The sequence below is a fragment of the Ambystoma mexicanum genome, chromosome 2q (assembly GCF_040938575.1).
Source record: "Ambystoma mexicanum isolate Mex_15411 chromosome 2q, UKY_AmexF1_1, whole genome shotgun sequence".
NCBI lineage: Eukaryota > Metazoa > Chordata > Amphibia > Caudata > Ambystomatidae > Ambystoma > Ambystoma mexicanum.
Window position 1 is genome coordinate 1,442,376,104 of NC_090924.1, and position 24,875 is coordinate 1,442,400,978.

Consider the following 24,875-nt stretch of genomic DNA (forward strand, 5'->3'; position numbering starts at 1 on the left):
GAGATGGAGGTGAGCCCAGGGAACCAGGAAAAGACAAGATGCCATGGGCCCCTGAACCACCAAGAGCTCCTGAGCCGAAGCCCAGGGAGTACGAAGGACCTCGCCAAGCAGAGACTGGAGCCGGAGAGCCCTGGCCCTGGGCAGAAGAACTGTCTTACTCCGGGTGCAGAACCGTGCCCCTTTGAACACCAGGTCCTGGGAAGGGGCCAACTGGGACTGACCCCAATTGTTGAGGAAACCCCAACTGCAGGAGCAACTGACAGACAAGGAGAAGGTCATCCTGGACAGTGCAGCAGAGATCCACCTTGACCAACCAGTCGTCCAAGAACGGGAACAGCTGGATCCCCTGTAGATGCAAAAGACACGTGGCACCGGCTTCAACCCAAAAGGAGGGACCCAGAACTGATAATGGGCCCCCTCAAAGAGTATCTGAGAAACTGCAGATGAGCCGGGTGAACGGGAACATGATAATAGGCATCCTGTAGATCCAAGGAGTCCATCCTGACCAAAGGAATAATCATCTGCAAACTCTCCATTTGAAACCGAACACTCCAGACAAAGGCATTCAGCAGCTTCAAATCCAGGATGAGACGAAACTTTCCCAGAGACTTTGGGACCAAGAAAACCCGAGCTAGAACCCCATACCCCACTGGAGCTGGGGCAAAGGCACCACAGCTCCTTTGTATAGAAGTTCTGCAACAGCCGAGGACATGGCTGCATTCTTGGCATGGTCCCTGGGCAGTGTAGTCATGATCCAGGACTGCTGAAGAGGAGGAGACAGAAAATCTATCCGGTAACCCTCCCAGATAATCTGCAGGACCCAAGCATTGGAGGACCCCCGCCCTCAGACAGGAAAATAATGGAGGAGACGGCCCCCACAGGCCCACAGTGATTGTCAGGACTTCTGATGGCCCCCTGACGGTTTAGGAACCCCAGGCCTGGGATGGAAGCCCCTGGAACGACAGAAAGTGCCATGCCTGCCACCAGATCCATGGCTTTGAGGAGCAGCCCCCGTAAACCGCCAAACCGTAGGAGCAGGCTTACGCCGCAACCTGTCTGCGTGCTTGTCGGCTCGGAACGTTGTCCTCCAGTGAATCCCCGAAAAGGTTATTGCCCAGAAAAGGAAGCCGAAGAACGGCAGCCTTCTGGGAGTTGTTGGATATCCAGTCCCGGAGATGAAGCTGGCGACGAGCAGAAAGGCAAGCATCCATTCCCATAGAAGTGACCCTGACGCCATCATACGAGAGATCAGACATATTCTGAACCTGGTGCTGCATGTAATCCAGCATCCAGCACAGGGGCACAGCCTGAGCCCTCCTCCACAGCCTTACGGAGAAGCTGAAAAAACCCCAGAACAGTCTCAGCCGCATGAGACCCATAGACATTGGCCCACAGGGCGAGATGAGAACACACATGAGCCTTCTTCAGAGCGGCATTAGCTTTACAGTCCACCGGGTCCTGAAGTGCAGTGTTGTTAGCAGCTATGGAGGAACGGCCCACCAAATTGTACAGGATATCATCCACAGCCACTGCGTCAGGCAGAAAATCCTCATCACCCTTCAGAGGGTAGAAAAGAGCCATGAAGCGAGGCATGGAGACATGCTCCGGGTCCTTCCATTCACAGAGCTCCTTGGTCAGAGATCATGGGTAGCCCAACTTCGGAGTGTTTTTGTACTGCCTTATCTTGGGATCTGAAGAGCACTCCCTGCTGCAGGGACAGAGAATCCCATGGAGTCCCAAACCTGGGAAATCAGAGTCATGACCTCCTCACGGGAGAGATTTTTACCCTCGGCCTCCTCATCAGAGTCAGAAACCATCGAAGAACAGGCTGTGGAGACTGAGGAGGAAGAAGAAGATGATGAAGTAGAAGAGGAGGGGCTAGCTCGATGCCTACGCCGGCCCCTAGAGCCCTCATGCTCCTCAATGGCCTACCTCATAAGGCCTTTGATTTCCTTCTGGGAGAAAGAAAAAGCCACTGGCTTCTTCTGCTATTTCCTTGCATGATGTCTGTCAGGACTCCCTTGAAGCAGAAGAAGAAGGAGAGTCCACATGCCGCCTCTTCATAGAATGCTTGCCCATACTGGCCCCTAAAGGGCAAGCACGCAGCAAACCAAAGCAGTAGTCAGTGCACAGGATCAGAATCCATATCCAAGCAACAGAGCACAATAGGGAGCAAAAACACGGAGACGAGGCAATCCACAACCTAAGAGGAGACTAGCACCGCCCACAGTCAGGCCAACCAACCGGCAGCCCAAGGAGGAGAGGAAGGGCAGGAAACACCAAACCACAGGGTTCAGAAACACTGTAGTAAAGAGCACCAAGCACTAAAGAGTTTGGGCGCATCCAGTGCTGCGTGGCCACAGGCCACAGCAACAAAAGCAGAAGGACCCCAAGCCCCGCAGGAGGTCCCGGGAAACTGGAACCGCTCAACCGGGCCCCAAGCCTCGCAGGGAGAGTGGGAGCCCCATTTAACCGGGTCCACGCCACCGCCCCGCAGTAGAACACCACCATGGAAGGCCCACCAATGACATTACCCAGAGTCACGCCCGGAGACGCCAAATCCCTGTAGGAGACAGGAAATAAAAGAATGATATATTGTGGGTGAGAGGGAGGTTATATCTCTGAGAGAGAGAAGAAAAAAAGTTCTTGTAGGGGAGGCAGGGCCTCATTGGTGAGTAATGGGACGAGGAAGAGGGACGTGGAGGTAATAAGCATTTGCTTAACATTTTCTAATCAGTGTATAAGTATTACCTAATTTAAATTGTTCATGCCCGATACATGCCTGGATAGGGTGTGCCATACTTTTCAACCCACACATTTTGGGCAGGGGTCACTCTCCTAGAATCAGATCACTCACCAAGTCCCTTAGCCATCTATACACTTCAATGGACTATCACCGACCACGCGCCCTCAGAACTCAAGAGATTGGGAGACGTGGTTTAGTAAATTCTTAAATTAGGACCGTTATAAACAGTTCTGTCAATGCTGAAGAACGACCTTTAATTTTGACTCGTGACTGGCACTAGGCTCTGTAATAATGGGCTATCGTCTGTAATGTATACAAAATAAGTACTTTTAACAATGTTCAAGACTTGAGAGGTGTGAGAATACTAAAGCATAGCTCTCAATCTTTCAAGTTCAAAGGGCGAGTGAAAAGACTCCATTTCGTTCAGGGCGGGTGAGCGCCATTGCAGACAATGGACAGGTAAGAGGTTTGGCGGGTGAGTGAACACTTTGGACCCTGGCGGGTGAGACCCCATTGCTGTTGTAAGATATTCTGCATTGAGAGGTATGACTAAAGTATGCCCAGATGCGCATTAGTATGAACCTACAGTCGTTTGGGCATTCTCAGGGAGACACCAGTCCCTGAGGCATGCAAAGACCTGAGACAGTCATCAAGGTCTGAGCCTAAGGTCTGTGTATGTCTATGCTGAACATGCCCTGGCCTTCAGGACCCCCTGAATGCGCATGCCCAGTGGCTGCTGTCTCTGTGGGAGCTCAGATGATTCGTGTTCATTTCCTAAGCATGAGACAGCGTGTACCCGTCACGGGTGCCTAGGTGCACGCGCACATGAGTAGGACCTGGCGCTTTAGGGTGGACTCTATTATTAGCTCTGTAATGTGCATGAGGGTATCTCTCTGGTGGGAGGCCATTTGCAGTCTGGCATTACTGAGCCTGCGTGCGCGTGTGATTAGCGTCTTCTCGCTGCGCATGCGCCGCCCAGGTGCTGCGCATGCGCCCTGCTGCTTTGAGCCGCTGCAGGGACTGGGAAACGCATTGAACACGTGATGATTGGGGCTGTTGCAGAGGACCCCTGGGCTTCTTGGTCAACGAGAGCTCAATAATGAGAGTTTCGAATAGGACAATAACAGCATTAAGTGGGCACAGGTTACTGGAAAAATACTTCATTTAGGTGAGTGAAGGATGCTTTTAATAACTTTATGTTCCGTAGCACTAAATAAATGCAAATTATTATTATCATGAACCTCCCTATACGTGTGTATGGAGACCTCTTCCTCCCTGTAATGTGACTGTGATCCAAGCTGCTGCCTACTGTGCATGTGAATGGAAAGACCAGGCAGCTCCTTCCCTTGTGATGTGACTGTGATCCAAGCTGCTGCCTACTGTGCATATGAATGGGAAGGCAAAGCAGCTCCTTCCCCTGTGATTGACTGTGATCCAAGCTGCTGCCTACTGTGCATATGAATGGGAAGGCAAAGCAGCCCCTTCCCCTGTGATGTTACTGTGATCCAAGCTGCTGCCTACTGTGCATATGAATGGGAAGGCAAATCAGCCCCTTCCCCTGTGATGTTACTGTGATCCAAGCTGCTGCCTACTGTGTATATGAATGGAAAGCCCAGGCATCTCCTTCCCTTGTGATGTGACTGTGATCCAAGCTGCTGCCTACTGTGCATATGAATGGGAAGGCAAAGCAGCCCCTTCCCCTATGATGTGACTGTGATCCAAGCTGCTGCCTACTGTGCATATGAATGGGAAGGCAAAGCAGCCCCTTCCCCTGTGATGTTACTGTGATCCAAGCTGCTGCCTACTGTGTATATGAATGGAAAGCCCAGGCATCTCCTTCCCTTGTGATGTGACTGTGATCCAAGCTGCTGCCTACTGTGCATATGAATGGGAAGGCAAAGCAGCCCCTTCCCCTGTGATGTGACTCTGATCCAAGCTGCTGCCTACTGTGCATATGAATGGAAAGACCAGGCAGCTCCTTCCCTTGTGATGTGACTGTGATCCAAGCTGCTGCCTACTGTGCATATGAATGGAAAGACCAGGCAGCTCCTTCCCTTGTGATGTGACTGTGATCCAAGCTGCTGCCTACTGTGCATATGAATGGAAAGACCAGGCAGCTCCTTCCCTTGTGATGTGACTGTGATCCAAGCTGCTGCCTACTGTGCATATGAATGGAAAGACCAGGCAGCTCCTTCCCCTGTGACGTGACTGTGATCCAAGCTGCTGCCTACTGTGCATATGAATGGAAGACCAGGCATCTCCTTCCCTTGTGATGTGACTGTGATCCAAGCTGCTGCCTACTGTGCATATGAATGGGAAGGCAAAGCAGCCCCTTCCCCTATGATGTGACTGTGATCCAAGCTGCTGCCTACTGTGCATATGAATGGAAAGCCCAGGCATCTCCTTCCCTTGTGATGTGACTGTGATCCAAGCTGCTGCCTACTGTGCATATGAATGGGAAGGCAAAGCAGCCCCTTCCCCTGTGATGTGACTGTGATCCAAGCTGCTGCCTACTGTATATATGAATGGAAAGACCAGGCATCTACTTCCCTTGTGATGTGACTGTGATCCAAGCTGCTGCCTACTGTGCATATGAATGGGAAGGCAAAGCAGCCCCTTCCCCTATGATGTGACTGTGATCCAAGCTGCTGCCTACTGTGCATATGAATGGGAAGGCAAAGCAGCCCCTTCCCCTGTGATGTTACTGTGATCCAAGCTGCTGCCTACTGTGTATATGAATGGAAAGCCCAGGCATCTCCTTCCCTTGTGATGTGACTGTGATCCAAGCTGCTGCCTACTGTGCATATGAATGGGAAGGCAAAGTAGCCCCTTCCCCTGTGATGTGACTCTGATCCAAGCTGCTGCCTACTGTGCATATGAATGGAAAGACCAGGCAGCTCCTTCCCTTGTGATGTGACTGTGATCCAAGCTGCTGCCTACTGTGCATATGAATGGAAAGACCAGGCAGCTCCTTCCCTTGTGATGTGACTGTGATCCAAGCTGCTGCCTACTGTGCATATGAATGGAAAGACCAGGCAGCTCCTTCCCTTGTGATGTGACTGTGATCCAAGCTGCTGCCTACTGTGCATATGAATGGAAAGACCAGGCAGCTCCTTCCCCTGTGACGTGACTGTGATCCAAGCTGCTGCCTACTGTGCATATGAATGGAAGACCAGGCATCTCCTTCCCTTGTGATGTGACTGTGATCCAAGCTGCTGCCTACTGTGCATATGAATGGGAAGGCAAAGCAGCCCCTTCCCCTATGATGTGACTGTGATCCAAGCTGCTGCCTACTGTGTATATGAATGGAAAGCCCAGGCATCTCCTTCCCTTGTGATGTGACTGTGATCCAAGCTGCTGCCTACTGTGCATATGAATGGGAAGGCAAAGCAGCCCCTTCCCCTGTGATGTGACTGTGATCCAAGCTGCTGCCTACTGTGTATATGAATGGAAAGACCAGGCATCTCCTTCCCTTGTGATGTGACTGTGATCCAAGCTGCTGCCTACTGTGCATATGAATGGGAAGGCAAAGCAGCCCCTTCCCCTATGATGTGACTGTGATCCAAGCTGCTGCCTACTGTGCATATGAATGGGAAGGCAAAGCAGCCCCTTCCCCTGTGATGTGACTGTGATCCAAGCTGCTGCCTACTGTGTATATGAATGGAAAGACCAGGCATCTCCTTCCCTTGTGATGTGACTCTGATCCAAGCTGCTGCCTGCTGTGCATATGAATGGAAAGACCAGGTATCTCCTCCTCCCTGTGTATGTGGATGGGTGGTCCAAGCCGTTGCCTACTGTGTATATGAATGGAAAGACCAGCTAGCTCCTTCCCCTGCCTACTGCAACCATGCCAACATTCTGTGACCAAAAATCTGTAGGAATCTTAAAGTTTCAAAAATAGTCCGGCAAAGAGGTAATGATAGGAATAGGGCGCGTCAGCAGCCCATTGTCATTGAATGAGCCCTCCTCCGTGGGTGCCAATGAGGCGCCTGCCACACCTTCTGCCACCACGCTAGCTCAGGGGAGCCCTTGAAAGACTCCCCCAAGCTGGCGTGGTAGGGGGCTAATGGTGTTTTTTGTCAAAGGCACCTGCTGCAGAGGGGCACATTTAGCCCGCATGCTGCGCCTTCTCCCACTACACCAGCTCCGGGGGAGCCCTTGAAAGACTCTGCTGAGCTGGTGTGGCGGGGGCTAATGGCGCCCTTGGGGGCATGTGCCCCGGGTGGTCACCCGGCTCGCCCCCCCCTAAGGCCGGCTCTGCACCAGAGGATACTGATCATGCTGTACCAGGCCGCAGGCAGCCAGGCCCCCCCGAACCCCCCCCAAAAAAAATTATAACATTTCTTTTAAAAAAAAAAAAAAAATTGGTATTTGTTGCCACTAAATCGGTAGGTGGTAGGACTGCTTAAAAAGCGGTGTCCTACCGCCTAAATCGGTAGGGTTGGCAAGTATGCTACAGTGCATATGAATGGAAAAACATGGTAGTCCTTCCTCTGTGTGTATGGGAATTGGAGCTCCAGGCAGCTCCCTATGGTTTTTATGAAGGCAAAAGCCAGACAGTTCCTCCTCCTGGTATATGTGAATGGAAGGTCCTGAAATCCATAAAAAAAGTGGGAGGACTCTAACATACCAATCGAATGTGGTGCCACCAGAAATTAGCATATGAAGGTGCCCACTGTCGAGTTGTATCTAACAAGGTCCTTTCTGTTATACCCACACGGCCGCTCTCTTCTTATCACACACACAGAGTAGGCAGACGCAGGAGGAGGATTATGACAGGTCTTTGCTCCTACAACTCCAAACGCAGACTCACTTCCCTTATCCCCGCCCCTCCCTCTCCCTTGAGCCTCGTGTCCTTCTCCACGTGACGCAGAGGGTGCCTTCAACAACGTCACGCCCCCCAGTACTTAACACAATGTCCTACCTCAGTTCTTTCGTCTATGAGTCTCTGTGGTCGATTTCTGGCCCTCTGGGGTCGATTTCTGGCCCTCTGTGGCCTCTCTGTCACTCACAGAGTTGGATGGTTCTCTTTCTCTATCTGTCCCTTTCTCTCTCTGGGGTGCGTGCATTTGTTCTTCACTAGAATATTCACCATCACCCTCATCGGATGGGTCCCACTCTTGAGTTTCTATTTCTGCAGTGGGTAATCGTGACGTGATGATTCCTGGGATTTTTTTGAAATGTGAAGAGTTCCTGGTGATTCCTCTCGTTCCCCCTCCAGCCGAGGCGAGAGATACCTTCACATGCGTCACAATCACTGGTTCCTGGTTGAATGCAGACACATGTCTCCTACTTCAAGCTCATTTTCCTGTGCTCTCTTGTTCTCATCTGTTCTCCTTTTCATGTTCTCCTTGCTCCTTGCGTCCTGTTCTCTCATTTCATCTTCTCCCTTGTATCTCTCGTCCATGCTCGTGACATATGGTATTCTTGTGTATGTGTTCCTTCCGAACATCACCTCAGATGGTGCTTTCCCTGTTGTACTGTGAGGTGTGTTGCTGTAGTCCTGCAGCAATTGATATAGGACCTTCTCTATGTGTTTCCCTGTTAGTAGTGCAATTTGTATGTTTCTTTTGATGTTACTCATAAAACCTTCTAACGTGCCATTTGCTTGTGGGAATAGTGGTGTGTGATTCTTCTGTGCACAAAGCTCATGTATTCGGCAAACACTTTGAAGTCTTGTCCTGTAAAAGGGGGGCTATTGTCTGATTTCACTACTCGAGGTATACTGTAAGCAGCAAACATCCGATCTAGCGCTGATATGGACGTGGATGGTACTAGCTGTAGATGAGGTAAACGAGAATATTTATCTATGGCCACCACTATGTATTCCCCCTTCTAGCGGTCCGAAAAAGTCGATGACAATCTCATCCCAGGCCATTTCTGGCAGGTCTGTCTTTCTTTTCCTTGCTGAAATGCATTGCACATATCTTCGCACTTTTGAGATTCAAGCCCACTATCTTTCCTTCGAGATTTGGGCCTGTTTTTGGTTCAATATACCTCATGTCTGACATCACAATTTCTGTGCAGGCCTTATACGTCAATGGGCATTTACAAATGACTCTGGCCTTTTTATTTCTGGCATACAGGGGAAGTATTTCACCCCACACAGTGTCTGCTGGCTATGGTGAATGTGTCTGGGGGCTATAATGGAAGTGTCTGCTGGCTATGGTGAATGTGTCTGAGGGCTTGTGATAATTTAAAGATTAGACTGTTTGAATTATCAAGAATCATGAGACATCAGCAAGTAAGTAGTTTTTTCTTTGGACTGAAAGAGAGCCCAATTGTTTATTAACCAAACTCTTTTCTTTTCAGAAAAAAACCAGAAAAAGGATACTTCTGTTTCCGTGTTCAGCACTTCTTCATGGAGAGGATCGTCTTGTTTGATTGGCCACGTTTACATGGGTAAGTTCTATTTGAAAGTCTCTTTAAAGTCCTTTCTTTAGTTCTCTTTGTTCTAACTCCTGTCTTTGCCTCTCTTCTTTTCTCTTTCCTTGTAGCTCTGTTTATTTATTTATTTACTCTGTTTGACCTTTCTTGTTTTTGCTCTTAGCTTTCTATTCTTAAAGGGTCTTTCCTTTGTCTTTTCTGTTTAGCTTGTAACTAGGCTGATAAAGTTCAATTGTCCTTGTCTTCCCCTCAGTTTACCCTTTGTCTCTTTCAATAGACTTGCAGAGCTTCAGTTGGCTTGAATATTTCTCAATCACACTGCTGGCTTCTGTTTCCTTTCAAAAGTTCTTTCGAAGTGACTGCTTTTTTATTAAAGTTCTCTTTTCCCTAACTACTCACACTTGAGGAAGCTCATTTGTGTTATTCTTTTAAAATGTCTCTTAAAGTTATAACTTTCACCCTAGTGTAGTTTTCCCTGTTTCATTTGTCTTCTCACATAGTCTTTTCCCCCTTATTTCTTTCCTTATGTAAACTTCTTTCATAGATCGTAGGGATTGACTCCTCCTTATAGTTACAACTTCACTCCTTTTAGAGTCTCTGCCCCTTTTTGGGTTAAATTAGCCTGTCCTCTCTCTTTGCCGGCCTCCCTGTGGTTCCTAGCCCTTGACTCCTCCTCGTGATACAGAGCGGTTACCTGTGAGCGGCGTCTTTCCCTTTTCCACCTGATCAGTGAACGAATGCTCGTCCGCTGCTCCTTTTCTTCCGGACCTCAAACCTTTCCTCCGGAGTCGGCTTGATACCTTCACTTTTCGTCGTGGAGACCGTCTCTCTCTTTCCTTCACTCCGCTGGCAAGGAGCAGTTCGTTGCAATCCGCACCTCCTCACAACACTGTACGCGGTACCATTTTATCTTCTCTGGACGAAACACCTTTACTCGTTCCGGCGTATGAACGAGATCTATATTACTATTGAATTTCTTTAACTTAACTATGCGCAATGGCGCAACGGGACTCTCGCCACCTCGTCTTCCAACAGCTATCCTTAATACGCCCAGCTGAGACCGTTGGGCTCGACCTCCTCCTTGCCGCCCACCGTTTCCTAGGAAACCAAACACAGCGTTAGAGGAAAGGTCCTACATGTTTTACTTCCTGCTTTCATATCTCCCCTCAGTAAGGCTTTATGGTCCGGTTTGCCTTAAATGAAAGCAGCTTCTGCAGTAAGACATCCACATTGTCACACCCCCTCTACTAAACCCTTACGATTGGGAAGGGTTTCTGCCCTGGATAGATAATCTGCTTGGGCTAATAATTTTCCTGGTTTATGAACTGTTTTAAAAGAGAAGGGCTGGAGGCAAAGGAACCATCTAAGTATTCTCTGATTTGAATCCTTGTTTTGAGCAAGCCAGACCATGGGAGCATGATCAGTTATTAAAGGGAACTCTTGACCCAACAGATAATATCTTAGAGCGTCTATAGCCCACTTTACGGCCAAACATTCCTTCTCGATAGTTGGGTAACTCAATTCATGTGGTAACAGCTTTCGACTAATGAAGAGTATGGGCCTTTCTTTCTCTCCCTGATCTTGGAACAGCACAGCTCCTAGTCCGGTACCTGAGGCATCGGTGTGTATATAAAATGGGGCGTTAAAATCTGGGCAGTGTAAGACAGCTCTTCCGGTGAGGGCCTCCTTTAAGGCGTTAAATGCTTGTAAAGTTTCTCGAGTCTCCCAAGTTTTCATTGTCATCAAGTTTTTCTTTAAGAGATCTGTGAGAGGACTGGCGAGAGTAGAAAAGTGTGGAATAAATCTTCGATAGTATCCCACAAACCCTAGAAATGCCCTCACTTGTTTTGGTGTAGCTGGAAATTTTAACTGCTTTATGGCTTTGATCTTTTCCTCTTGGGGTCTGATGATCCCCAGACCGACAAAATATCCCAGATACTTCGTATGAAACATGGCAACTGAGTCTTTTTGGGATTTATGTGTAATCCTGTCGTTTCCAGGGTCTTAAGGATTCTTGCAAGATGTTGTAGGTGTTCTGCCCATGTGTTGCTGTAGATTATGATATCGTCCAAGTAAGCACCGACATATTGTTCATGTCCCTTGATGATATGGTTTATTAGTCGCTGAAAGGTCGCCGGAGCTCCATGCAACCCAAAGGGTAGAACAGTAAATTGATACAAACCCGTGGGTGTGGCAAATGCCGTCTTTTCCTTATCAGCAGGACGTAGGGGAATTTGCCAGTATCCTTTGGTTAAATCAATTGTATTCAAAAACCTCGCCTTCCCTAAATTGTTCAGGAGATCTTCTATTCGAGGCATTGAATATGCATCAAATTTAGAAATTTCATTTACTTTTTGGAAATCCATGCAAAATCTTACACTCCCATCCCGCTTTGGTACAAGGACTACCGGGGAGCACCAGTCACTGTAGGATGGTTCAATAATCCCTAGATCTAACATTTCTTGGACCTCTTCGTTGAAAGCGTTGATCTTTGATTCAGGAATTCGATAAGGTCTTTGTCTCACTACGGTTCCTGGTTTGGTGACTATATGATGATTTGTTAAATCAGTTCTCCCTGGTAAGGAAGAGAATACATGTGCAAACGTTTGTATGACATTAGACAATTCTGTTTTTTGAACTCCTGACAAATCTGGGTTTACATTTAGGCCCTCAGACCCAGTCTTCTTCTTTATTTGGAGAAATTGTTCTTCTGTAGTTTTATTCATGGATATCATGGCCATTGTTGGTACGGGAGATCTCCATTTTGTAAGTAAATTAGCATGATAGGTTTGATAAGGAAATTTACAGTCTGGCTGTTTCACCTTGTAGGTTAATGGTCCCAACACTTCTTGAATCTCATAAGGACCTTTCCACGTAGCTAGCATTTTGTTCTCTGATGTAGGTACTAACACGAGTACTTGGTCTCCTTTCTTAAAAATACGTAACTGTGTATTTTGATTGTAGTATTTCTCTTGTCTTATCTGTGCTTGGAGAAGATTATCTCTTGCAACGTTTCGTAGTTGTTCTACCCTTTCCTGCAGTTGGGAAGCGTACTCTGTCAGGGTTATCTCATGTTTTGGTTGTTCTTCCCAAGCTTATTTTAAGAGGTCTAACAAAGTACGAACGGGCCTTCCGAACAATAATTCAAAGGGAGAGAACCCTGTTGATGACTGTGGAGTATTCCTGAGTGTCATTAGAATTCATGGAAGTACTCAATCCCAGTCCTTATTCTCTGGGGAAGTCGTCTTCTTCAGCATCTGTTTGATGGTATTATTATAACGTTCTACCAGCCCGTCAGTCTGTGGGTGGTACACAGCGGTTTTCAGATGTTCTATCTTTAGAGTCTCACAAACTTGTTCTAGAACCTTGGACATGAAATTTGACCCACTGTCGGTGACAATCTCCCTGGGTATCCCGACTCGTCCAATGAAAGGTATGAGGGCGTCACGAATCTGCTGGGTATTTGTGGCTTTTAATGGAAATGCCTCGGGGTATCTAGTTGCATAATCGACCACTACAAGAATGTATTTGTGACCTCTTCGGGTTGGTTCCAAAGGTCCAACGATATCTATTCCGATTCCACTGAATGGCTCCATTACTAGCGGCATAGGTTGAAGTGGTGCTCTTCTTACATTGGCTTGGTTCTTCCGCTGACACTCTTCACATGACTGACAGAAGCGAACTACCTGCTGGTATATTCCAGGCCAATAAAATCTTTCCAATATCTTTTTGGTGGTTTTCTCCGTTCCCAAGTATCCTTCACCAATTTGGATGTGAGCCACCTCCAGTATAGTCTGATAGAATTTATGGGGAACCAGCAGCTGTTTTAAGTCTTCGCCATACCTGGCCTTACTTAACCCTTTAAGTGCCAAGGACGAGGTATCTCGTCCTTGGAAGTGCACACGCAGTGCCAAGGACGAGATAGCTCGTCCTTTTCGGCACCTTGTTTTGAGCGATCCCTGCAAAGCAGGGATCGCTCAAAACTGTAATCCAACCCCCGGGCTATGTGAGGGGGAGGTCCCCCCTCACCGCCCGGGGGTTGGATTTCCTTCAGTTTCACGCCGACGTGCACCCACTGAACCACCATGGATCTGATTGTGAGTTGGGGGGGAGGGGGGCGGGGCTGCTTCAGGTAAGCAGCCCTCTCCCCCCCACCCCCCGGCCCCCAAAGCATGGGGACACATGAAAATGAACCCTGGGGGCAGATGGCTGACCATCTGCCCCCAGGGAAATATATAAAAGAAAAAATAATAATAATCCGAGGGATGGGGGGAGGTGGGAGGGGGTTTGGGGTCCTGGGGCCCACTAGGCCACCAGGGATTGAGCAGAAAGTGGTGTCCCTGGAAAGGGGACTTTCTCCCCTTTCCAAGGACACCACATATGAGGCATTGCTGGTCACGGATCGGCGCAGAGCGCTCGATCCGTGACCAGCAACCCACTAGACCACCATGGATCTCTTTGTGAGGTGGGGGGGGAGGGGGCTGATTCAAGTAAGCAGCCCTCTCCCCCCTCCCGACCCCAAAGCATGGGGGCACGTGCATGTGAACCCTGGGGCAGATGGCTGACCATCTGCCCCAAGGGAATGTAAAATAAAAAATAAAAATGAAATGATGGGAAACAGGGTTGGGGAAGGGGTGGGGGCCACTAGTCACCATGGATTTTTTACTGAATGAAAGGGGGGGGTGTCCCCCCAACCAAAGTAGAAAGGGGGCACCCCTTGTAACCCTCCCTGGGGGCAGATATCTGTTCCTAGGAAGGGGCATCTGCGCCCAGGGAGGGTTGCATGAGGTGGGGCCCTCCATTTGGGGTGGGGGGGGGTTGAGGGCCACCCCCCGTTGCGTTACATCATGCGCTGCCAATTTAGGGTGGCCCTCAGCCCCCCCCTAAAAAGCAGCCTGTGGTTTTGTATATTTTTTTTTTGTTTACCCAACTTTGCTTGGTGCAGATGGCCACATTAGTGTGGCTATCTGCCCCCAGGGTGCCCAAACCCTACTGCCCCATCTATTGGGGGTCCCGCCCCACCCTTTGGGGTGGCCCTCTCCCCCCTCACCCCAAATGGAGGTGGGGTGTACCTCACACAGCCGTTTGGAGGAGGCCCAGGGAGGCCTGCATGAGGTGTGTCCCCCAGCCATTGGGGGTGGGGTGGGGGGGCACCCCAAAAGCTGGGGCAGGACCCCCAATAGATGGGGCAGTAGGGTTTGGGCACCCTGGGGGCAGATAGCCACACTAATGGGCCCATCTGCACCAAGCCAAGTTGGGTAAACAAAAAAAAATATACAAAACCACAGGCTTCTTTTTAGGGGGGGCTGAGGGCCACCCTAAATTGGCAGCGCATGATGTACCGCAACGGGGGGTGGCCCTCAACCCCCCCCACCCCAAATGGAGGGCCCCACCTCATGCAACCCTCCCTGGTGGCAGATAGGGCGGGCCTCACCTCATGCATCCCTCCCTGGGGTCAGATGCCCCTTCCTAGGAGCAGATATCTGCCCCCAGGGAGGGTTGCATGAGGTGGGGCCCTCCATTTGGGGTGGGGGGGTGGTTGAGGGCCACCCCCCGTTGCGGTACATCATGCGCTGCCAATTTAGGGTGGCCCTCAGCCCCCCCTAAAAAGCAGCCTGTGATTTTGTATATTTTTTTTTGTTTACCCAACTTTGCTTGGTGCAGATGGCCACATTAGTGTGGCTATCTGCCCCCAGGGTGCCCAAACCCTACCTCCCCATCTATTGGGGGCCCTGCCCCACCTTTTGGGGTGGCCCTCTCCCCCCTCACCCCAAATGGAGGTGGGGTGTACCTCACGCAGCCGTTTGGAGGAGGCCCAGGGAGGCCTGCATGAGGTGTGTCCCCCAGCCATTGGGGGTGGTGTGGGGGGGCACCCCAAAAGGTGGGGCAGGACCCCCAATAGACGGGGCAGTAGGGTTTGGGCACCCTGGGGGCAGATAGCCACACTAATGGGCCCATCTGCACCAAGCCAAGTTGGGTAAACAAAAAAAATATACAAAATCACAGGCTGCTTTTTAGGGGGGGCTGAGGGCCACCCTAAATTGGCAGCGCATGATGTACCGCAACGGGGGGTGGCCCTCAACCCCCCCCCACCCCAAATGGAGGGCCCCACCTCATGCAACCCTCCCTGGGGGCAGATATCTGCTCCTAGGAAGGGGCATCTGACCCCAGGGCGGGATGCATGAGGTGGGCCCCCCTATCTGCCCCCAGGGAGGGTTGCATGAGGTGGGGCCCTCCATTTGGGGTGGGGGGGGTTGAGGGCCACCCGCCGTTGCGGTACATCATGCGCTGCCAATTTAGGGTGGCCCTCAGCCCCCCCCAAAAAGCAGCCTGTGGTTTTGTATATTTTTTTTTGTTTACCCAACTTTGCTTGGTGCAGATGGCCACATTAGTGTGGCTATCTGCACCCAGGGTGCCCAAACCCTACTGCCCCATCTATTGGGGATCCTGCCCCACCTTTTGGGGTGGCCCTCTCCCCCCTCACCCCAAATGGAGGTGGGGTGTACCTCACGCAGTCGTTTGGAGGAGGCCCAGGGAGGCCTGCATGAGGTGTGTCCCCCAGCCATTTGGGGTGAGGGGGGAGAGGGCCCCCAAAAATGGTGGGACAGGCCCCCACAGTGGGTGGGGCAGTAAGGTTTGGGCACCCCGGCGCCAGATTGGCACACCAATGTGACCCTCTGCACCAAGGGGATTTGGGTTACCAGAGGAAAAAAATGAAAATGGTGGAACGCTTTTTAGGGGGGGCGGTGGGGCACCCCAAAGGGTCAGGGAATTTTCTAATGGGATGGGGCGTTGACCCCCTCCCCCCCACCTGCAATGGAGTGGGTGCCAAGTCATGCAGCCCTTCCTGGGACCAGATATCTGCTCCTAGGAACGGACGCCTGAGCCCAGGGAGGAGTGCAGGACAACCCCCCCCCCTATCTGCCCCCGAGGAGGGCTACATTTTGCTGGTGTGCCGTAGGTAACACATGTTCTTTGTTTTGTTTACAGCTTTTTCTACCCGAGCAGCTGCAACGTTATGTGAGTACTGTTTTTTATTATTCTATGGTTAGGGCCCACTGTCAGTGGGGTGGGTGAGACTGGGGCTGGATTGTTGGTGGTGTGGGTGGGAATGGCCCGTCTGGGCAGATCACCTCCAACTGTCCTGGAGTTGCGGCTGGGCTGCATTACAGCTTTTCCCTTCGGGGAGGTATTGGCACACTGCCGAGACTCCTTGGTGGGGAGAAGCTGTAACGCAGGGCAGCCAGGGCTCCAGCAAAGTCGGCGGTAATATCCCTGGCCTTGGGCACCCTTCTCCCATGTGGGTCTTTGCTGGTGGTTCTGGGTATTACATTCTGGGCCGATTTGCGTAAGTCAGACCTCTGTGGATTCCCACGGGTGTCCTCTTTTGGGAAATGCATGGGGTTCCCTGTTTCCCTTGCTGGCTGCGACACCCTAGGCCCAAATCTGTAGGTTGCCCACATGAACAAAATGGGCAGTGGCGAATGGCTTGGGGTTCCCAGTCGGTTACCCTTTTCCTTTTGCGCCCCCGGTAGGTGCACCCACACATGTGAGGTACCGTTTTCATCGGGACACGTGTGGGGACACGGGAAGGTAGGCCACGTGTTGTTGGCGGTGTGTTTCGGTGGGTGGCCAGAGCGAAATGTCTGAGAATTGTCTTCATTTCCGGCCAATTTCAGAGACATTTCCCTGTGTCCACTCACCGAAACACGTTGCCAACAGCAGATGTCATACCTTCTTGTGTTCCCACAGGTGTCCCGACAAAAAAGGTACCTTGCATGTGTGGGTGCACCTACCGGGGGCGCAAAAGGAAAAGGGTAACCCGCTGGTAACCCCAAGCCTTTCGCCACAGCACAATTTGTTCATGTGGGCAACCTACAGATTTGGGCCTAGGGTGTCCAAGCCAGCAAGGAAAACAGGGAACCCCATGCATTTCCCAAAAGAGGACACCCGTGGGAAAGCACAGAGGTCTGATTTGCGCGAAGCGGGCCAGAATGTATTACCCAGATCCCCAGACAAAGTGAACATTGTGTTTTTTCCCCACCAAATATCACACTTTGTCGGGGATTGTGGCTAATAAAAACTGGGGCAATTTGCGCAAGGCAGACCTCTGTGGATTCCCACGGGTGTCCTCTTTTGGGAAATGCATGGGGTTCCCTGTTTCCCTTGCTGGCTGCGACACCCTAGGCCCAAATCTGTAGGTTGCCCACATGAACAAAATGGGCAGTGGCGAATGGCTTGGGGTTCCCAGTCGGTTACCCTTTTCCTTTTGCGCCCCCGGTAGGTGCACCCACACATGTGAGGTACCGTTTTCATCGGGACACGTGTGGGGACACGGGAAGGTAGGCCATGTGTTGTTGGCGGTGTGTTTCGGTGGGTGGCCAGAGCGAAATGTCTGAGAATTGTCTTCATTTCCGGCCAATTTCAGAGACATTTCCCTGTGTCCACTCACCGAAACACGTCGCCAACAGCAGATGTCATACCTTCTTGTGTTCCCACAGGTGTCCCGACGAAAAAGGTACCTCGCATGTGTGGGTGCACCTACCGGGGGCGCAAAAGGAAAAGGGTAACCCGCTGGTAACCCCAAGCCTTTCGCCACAGCACAATTTGTTCATGTGGGCAACCTACAGATTTGGGCCTAGGGTGTCCAAGCCAGCAAGGAAAACGGAGAACCCCATGCATTTTCCAAAAGAGGACACCCGTGGGAAAGCACAGAGGTCTGATTTGCGCGAAGCGGGCCAGAATGTATTACCCAGATCCCCAGACAAAGTGAACATTGTGTTTTTTCCCCACCAAATATCACACTTTGTCGGGGATTGTGGCTAATAAAAACTGGGGCAATTTGCGCAAAGCAGACCTCTGTGGATTCCCACGGGTGTCCTCTTTTGGGAAATGCATGGGGTTCCCTGTTTCCCTTGCTGGCTGCGACACCCTAGGCCCAAATCTGTAGGTTGCCCACATGAACAAAATGGGCAGTGGCGAATGACTTGGGGTTCCCAGTCGGTTACCTTTTTCCTTTTGCGCCCCTGGTAGGTGCACCCACACATGTGAGGTACCGTTTTCATCGGGACACGTGTGGGGACACGGGAAGGTAGGCCACGTGTTGTTGGCGGTGTGTTTCGGTGGGTGGCCAGAGCGAAATGTCTGAGAATTGTCTTCATTTCCGGCCAATTTCAGAGACATTTCCCTGTGTCCACTCACCGAAACACATCGCCAACAGCAGATGTCATACCTTCTCGTGTTCCCACAGGTGTCCCGATGAAAATGGTACCTCACATGCGTGGGTGCACCTACCTGGCCGGCAAGGGGCAAGCCGAAAACGCAAGCAACCCCCAGTCTGTTTGCAGAGGGGAATCTCAGCCATTCTGCCGACCGGCACAACATACAGATATGGGCCTCGGGTGTCCAAGCCACCAAGGAAAACAGGGAGCCCCATGCATTTCCGAAAAGAGGACACCCGTGGGAATCCGCAGAGGTCTGATTTGCACACATCGCCCCAGAATTTATTACGCAGACACCCCCGCAAAGTCCGGGGCACATTTCGGACTTTGCGGGGGTGTCTGGGTAAATAAATCTGGGGCGATGTGCGCAAATCACACATCTGCGGATTCCCACGGGTGTCCTCTTTTCGGAAATGCATGGGGCTCCCTGTTTTCCTTGGTGGCTTGGACACCCGAGGCCCATATCTGTATGTTGTGCCGGTCGGCAGAATGGCTGAGATTCCCCTCTGCAAACAGACTGGGGGTTGCTTGCGTTTTCGGCTTGCCCCTTGCCGGCCAGGTAGGTGCACCCACGCATGTGAGGTACCGTTTTCATCGGGACACCTGTGGGAACGCGGGACGGTAGGCCATGTATTGTTGGGGGCGTGATTCGATGGGTGCGTCGAGCGAAATGAGCGGAAAAAGCGTTTTTTCACCCACATTTCGGACTTTGCAGGGGTGTCTGGGTAAAAAAATCTGGGGCGATGTGCGCAAATCACACCTCTGCGGATTCCCACGGGTGTCCTCTTTTCGGAAATGCATGGGGCTCCCTTTTTTCCTTGGTGGCTTGGACACCCGAGGCCCATATCTGTATGTTGTGCCGGTCGGCAGAATGGCTGAGATTCCCCTCTGCAAACAGACTGGGGGTTGCTTGCGTTTTCGGCTTGCCCCTTGCCGGCCAGGTAGGTGCACCCACGCATGTGAGGTACCGTTTTCATCGGGACACCTGTGGGAACGCGGGACGGTAGGCCATGTGCTGTTGGGGGCATGTTTCGATGGGTGCGTCGAGCGAAATGTGCGGAAAAAGCGTTTTTTCCCCCACATTTCGGACTTTGCAGGGGTGTCTGGGTAAAAAAATCTGGGGCGATGTGCGCAAATCACACCTCTGCGGATTCCCACGGGTGTCCTCTTTTCGGAAATGCATGGGGCTCCCTGTTTTCCTTGGTGGCTTGGACACCCGAGGCCCATATCTGTATGTTTAGCCGGTCGGCAGAATGGCTGAGATTCCCCTCTGCAAACAGACTGGGGGTTGCTTGCGTTTTCGGCTTGCCCCTTGCCGGCCAGGTAGGTGCACCCACGCATGTGAGGTACCGTTTTCATCGGGACACCTGTGGGAACGCGGGACGGTAGGCCATGTGCTGTTGGGGGCGTGTTTCGATGGGTGCGTCGAGCGAAATGTGCGGAAAAAGCGTTTTTTCCCCCACATTTCGGACTTTGCAGGGGTGTCTGGGTAAAAAAATCTGGGGCGATGTGCACAAATCACACCTCTGCGGATTCCCACGGGTGTCCTCTTTTCGGAAATGCATGGGGCTCCCTGTTTTCCTTGGTGGCTTGGACACCCGGGGCCCATATCTGTATGTTGTGTCGGTCGGCAGAATGGCTGAGATTCCCCTCTGCAAACAGACTGGGGGTTGCTTGCGTTTTCGGCTTGCCCCTTGCCGGCCAGGTAGGTGCACCCACGCATGTGAGGTACCGTTTTCATTGGGACACCTGTGGGAACGCGGGACGGTAGGCCATGTGTTGTTGGGGGCGTGTTTTGATGGGTGCATCGAGCGAAATGTGCGGAAAAAGCGTTTTTTCCCCCACATTTCGGACTTTGCAGGGGTGTCTGGGTAAAAAAATCTGGGGTGATGTGCGCAAATCACACCTCTGCGGATTCCCACGGGTGTCCTCTTTTCGGAAATGCATGGGGCTCCCTGTTTTCCTTGGTGGCTTGGACACCCGAGGCCCATATCTGTATGTTTAGCCGGTCGGCAGAATGGCTGAGATTCCCCTCTGCAAACAGACTGGGGGTTGCTTGCGTTTTCGGCTTGCCCCTTGCCGGCCAGGTAGGTGCACCCACGCATGTGAGGTACCGTTTTCATCGGGACACCTGTGGGAACGCGGGACGGTAGGCCATGTGCTGTTGGGGGCGTGTTTCGATGGGTGCGTCGAGCGAAATGTGCGGAAAAAGCGTTTTTCCCCCCACATTTCGGACTTTGCAGGGGTGTCTGGGTAAAAAAATCTGGGGCGATGTGCACAAATCACACCTCTGCGGATTCCCACGGGTGTCCTCTTTTCGGAAATGCATGGGGCTCCCTGTTTTCCTTGGTGGCTTGGACACCCGGGGCCCATATCTGTATGTTGTGTCGGTCGGCAGAATGGCTGAGATTCCCCTCTGCAAACAGACTGGGGGTTGCTTGCGTTTTCGGCTTGCCCCTTGCCGGCCAGGTAGGTGCACCCATGCATGTGAGGTACCGTTTTCATTGGGACACCTGTGGGAACGCGGGACGGTAGGCCATGTGTTGTTGGGGGCGTGTTTTGATGGGTGCATCGAGCGAAATGTGCGGAAAAAGCGTTTTTTCCCCCACATTTCGGACTTTGCAGGGGTGTCTGGGTAAAAAAATCTGGGGTGATGTGCGCAAATCACACCTCTGCGGATTCCCACGGGTGTCCTCTTTTCGGAAATGCATGGGGCTCCCTGTTTTCCTTGGTGGCTTGGACACCCGAGGCCCATATCTGTATGTTGTGTCGGTCGGCAGAATGGCTGAGATTCCCCTCTGCAAACAGATTGGGGGTTGCTTGCGTTTTTGGCTTGCCTCTTGCCGGCCAGGTAGGTGCACCCATGCCTGTGAGGTACCGTTTTCATCGGGACACCTGTGGGAACGCGGGACGGTAGGCCATGTGTTGTTGGGGGCGTGTTTCGATGAGTGCGTCGAGTGAAATGTGCGGAAAAAGCGTTTTTTCCCCCACATTTCGGACTTTGCAGGGGTGTCTGGGTAAAAAAATCTGGGGCGATGTGCGCAAATCACACCTCTGCGGATTCCCACGGGTGTCCTCTTTTCGGAAATGCATGGGGCTCCCTGTTTTCCTTGGTGGCTTGGACACCCGAGGCCCATATCTGTATGTTGTGCCGGTCGGCAGAATGGCTGAGATTCCCCTCTGCAAACAGACTGGGGGTTGCTTGCGTTTTCGGCTTGCCCCTTGCCGGCCAGGTAGGTGCACCCACGCATGTGAGGTACCGTTTTCATCGGGACACCTGTGGGAATGCGGGACGGTAGGCCATGTGTTGTTGGGGGCGTGTTTCGATGGGTGCGTCGAGCGAAATGTGCGGAAAAAACGTTTTTTCCCCCACATTTCGGACTTTGCAGGGGTGTCTGGGTAAAAAAATCTGGGGCGATGTGCGCAAATCACACCTCTGCGGATTCCCAGGGGTGTCCTCTTTTCGGAAATGCATGGGGCTCCCTGTTTTCCTTGGTGGCTTGGACACCCGAGGCCCATATCTGTATGTTGTGCCGGTCGGCAGAATGGCTGAGATTCCCCTCTGCAAACAGACTGGGGGTTGCTTGCGTTTTCGGCTTGCCCCTTGCCGGCCAGGTAGGTGCACCCACGCATGTGAGGTACCGTTTTCATCGGGACACCTGTGGGAATGCGGGACGGTAGGCCATGTGTTGTTGGGGGCGTGTTTCGATGGGTGCGTTGAGCGAAATGTGCGGAAAAAGCGTTTTTTCCCCCACATTTCGGACTTTGCAGGGGTGTCTGGGTAAAAAAATCTGGGGCGATGTGCAAAAATCACACCTCTGCGGATTCCCACGGGTGTCCTCTTTTCGGAAATGCATGGGGCTCCCTGTATTCCTTGGTGGCTTGGACACCCGAGGCCCATATCTGTATGTTGTGCCGGTCGGCAGAATGGCTGAGATTCCCCTCTGCAAACAGACTGGGGGTTGCTTGCGTTTTCGGCTTGCCACTTGCCGGCCAGGTAGGTGCACCCACGCAAGTGAGGTACCGTTTTCATCGGGACACCTGTGGGAACGCGGGACGGTAGGCCATGTGTTGTTGGGGGCGTGTTTCGATGGGTGCGTCGAACGAAATGTGCGGAAAAAGCGTTTATTTCCCCCACATTTCGGATTTAGCGGTGGTGTCTGGGTAAAAAAATCTGGGGCTATGTGCGCAAATCACACCTCTTCGGATTCCCACGGGTGTCCTCTTTTCGGAAATGCATGGGGCTCCCTGTTTTCCTTGGTGGCTTGGACACCCGAGGTCCATATCTGTATGTTGTGCCGGTCGGCAGAATGGCTGAGATTCCCCTCTGCAAACAGACTGGGGGTTGCTTGCGTTTTCGGCTTGCCCCTTTCCGGCCAGGTAGGTGCACCCACGCATGTGAGGTACCGTTTTCATCGGGACACCTGTGGGAACGCGGGACGGTAGGCTATGTGTTGTTGGGGGCGTGTTTCGATGGGTGCGTCGAGTGAAATGTGCGGAAAAAGCATTTTTTTCCCCACATTTCGGACTTTGCAGGGGTGTCTGGGTAAAAAAATCTGGGACGATGTGCGCAAATCACACCTCTGCGGATTCCCACGGGTGTCCTCTTTTCGGAAATGCATGGGGCTCCCTGTTTTCCTTGGTGGCTTGGACACCCGAGGCCCATATCTGTATGTTGTGCCGGTCGGCAGAATGGCGGAGATTCCCCTCTGCAAACAGACTGGGGGTTGCTTGCGTTTTCGGCTTGCCCCTTGCCGGCCAGGTAGGTGCACCCACGCATGTGAGGTACCGTTTTCATCGGGATACCTGTGGGAACGCGGGACGGTAGGCCATGTGTTGTTGGGGGCGTGTTTCGATGGGAGCGTCGAGCGAAATGTGCGGAAAAAGCGTTTTTTTCCCCACATTTCGGACTTTGCTGGGGTGTCTGGGTAAAAAAATCTGGGGCGATGTGCGCAAATCACACCTCTGCGGATTCCCACGGGTGTCCTCTTTTCGGAAATGCATGGGGCTCCCTGTTTTCCTTGGTGGCTTGGACACCCGAGGCCCATATCTGTATGTTGTGCCGGTCGGCAGAATGGCGGAGATTCCCCTCTGCAAACAGACTGGGGGTTGCTTGCGTTTTCGGCTTGCCCCTTGCCGGCCAGGTAGGTGCACCCACGCATGTGAGGTACCGTTTTCATCGGGACACCTGTGGGAACGCGGGACGGTAGGCCATGTGTTGTTGGGGGCGTGTTTCGATGGGAGCGTCAAGTGAAATGTGTGGAAAAAGCGTTTTTTCCCCCACATTTCGGACTTTGCAGGGGTGCTCTGGGTAAAAAAATCTGGGGCGATGTGCGCAAATCACACCTCTGCGGATTCCCACGGGTGTCCTCTTTTCGGAAATGCATGGGGCTCCCTGTTTTCCTTGGTGGCTTGGACACCCGAGGCCCATATCTGTATGATGTGAGAGTGTGACATTTCCGGTGTGAAAACAGACTTGGGGTTACTTGTGTTTTAGGCTTTCCCCTTGGCGGCCAGTTAGGTGCACCCACACATGTGAGGTACCGTTTTCATCGGGACTCCTGTGGGAATGCGTGACGGTAGGCCATGTGTTGTTGGGGGCGTGTTTCGATGGGTGCGTCGAGCGAAGTGTGCGGAAAAAGCGTTTTTTTCCCCACATTTCGGACTTTGCAGGGGTGTCTGGGTAATAAATTCTGGGGCAATTTGGGCATATCATACCTCTGCGGATTCCCACAGGTGTCCTCTTTTCGGAAAAGCATGGGGTTCCCTGTTTTCCTCGGTGGCTTGGACACCCGAGGCCCATATCTGTACATTGTGCCGGTCGGCAGAATGTCTGAGATTTCCCTCTGAAAACAGACTTGGGGTTACTTGTGTTTTAGGCTTTCCCCTTGGCGGCCAGGTAGGTGCACCCACACATGTGAGGTACCGTTTTCATCGGGACACCTGTGGGAACGCGGGACGGTAGGCCATGTGTTGTTGGGGGCGTGTTTCGATGGGTGAGTCGAGCGAAATGTGAGGAAAATGCATATTTTTTCCCACATTTCAGACTTTGCGGGGGTGTCTGGGTAATAAATTCTGGGGCGATTTGGGCATATCATACCTCTGCGGATTCCCACGGGTGTCCTCTTTCCGGAAATGCATGGGGTTCCCTGTTTTCCTTGGTGGCTTGGACACCCGAGGCCCATATCTGTATGATGTGAGAGTGTGACATTTCCGGTGTGAAAACAGACTTGGGGTTACTTGTGTTTTAGGCTTTCCCCTTGGCGGCCAGGTAGGTGCACCCACACATGTGAGGTACCGTTTTCATCGGGACACCTGTGGGAATGCGCGACGGTAGGCCATGTGTTGTTGGGGGCGTGTTTCGATGGGTGCGTCGAGCGAAATGTGCGGAAATTGCGTATTTTTTCTCCACATTTCGGACTTTGCGGGGGTGTCTGGGTAATAAAATCTGGGGCAATTTGTGCATATCATACCTTTGCGGATTCCCACGGGTGTCCTCTTTTCGGAAATGCATGGGGTTC

The 24,875-nt window shown here is 51.9% G+C and overlaps 1 protein-coding gene across 4 annotated transcripts in view; it reads left to right on the forward strand.

The window, feature by feature from the left end:
- The first annotated feature begins 3,770 nt into the window (after positions 1-3,770).
- LOC138570257 (zinc finger protein 850-like) overlaps positions 3,771-24,875 on the forward strand; it is a 158,125-nt gene continuing 137,020 nt past the window's right edge. For 2 of the 4 annotated variants that reach the window (XM_069649016.1, XM_069649018.1), the window contains exon 1: positions 3,771-3,914. The gene's annotated coding sequence lies outside the window, so the exon portion shown is untranslated. Of the gene's footprint in view, positions 3,915-9,058; positions 9,149-16,123; positions 16,154-24,875 lie in introns of all 4 variants that reach the window. The other 2 variants (XM_069649015.1, XM_069649019.1) reach the window with 2 other exon arrangements.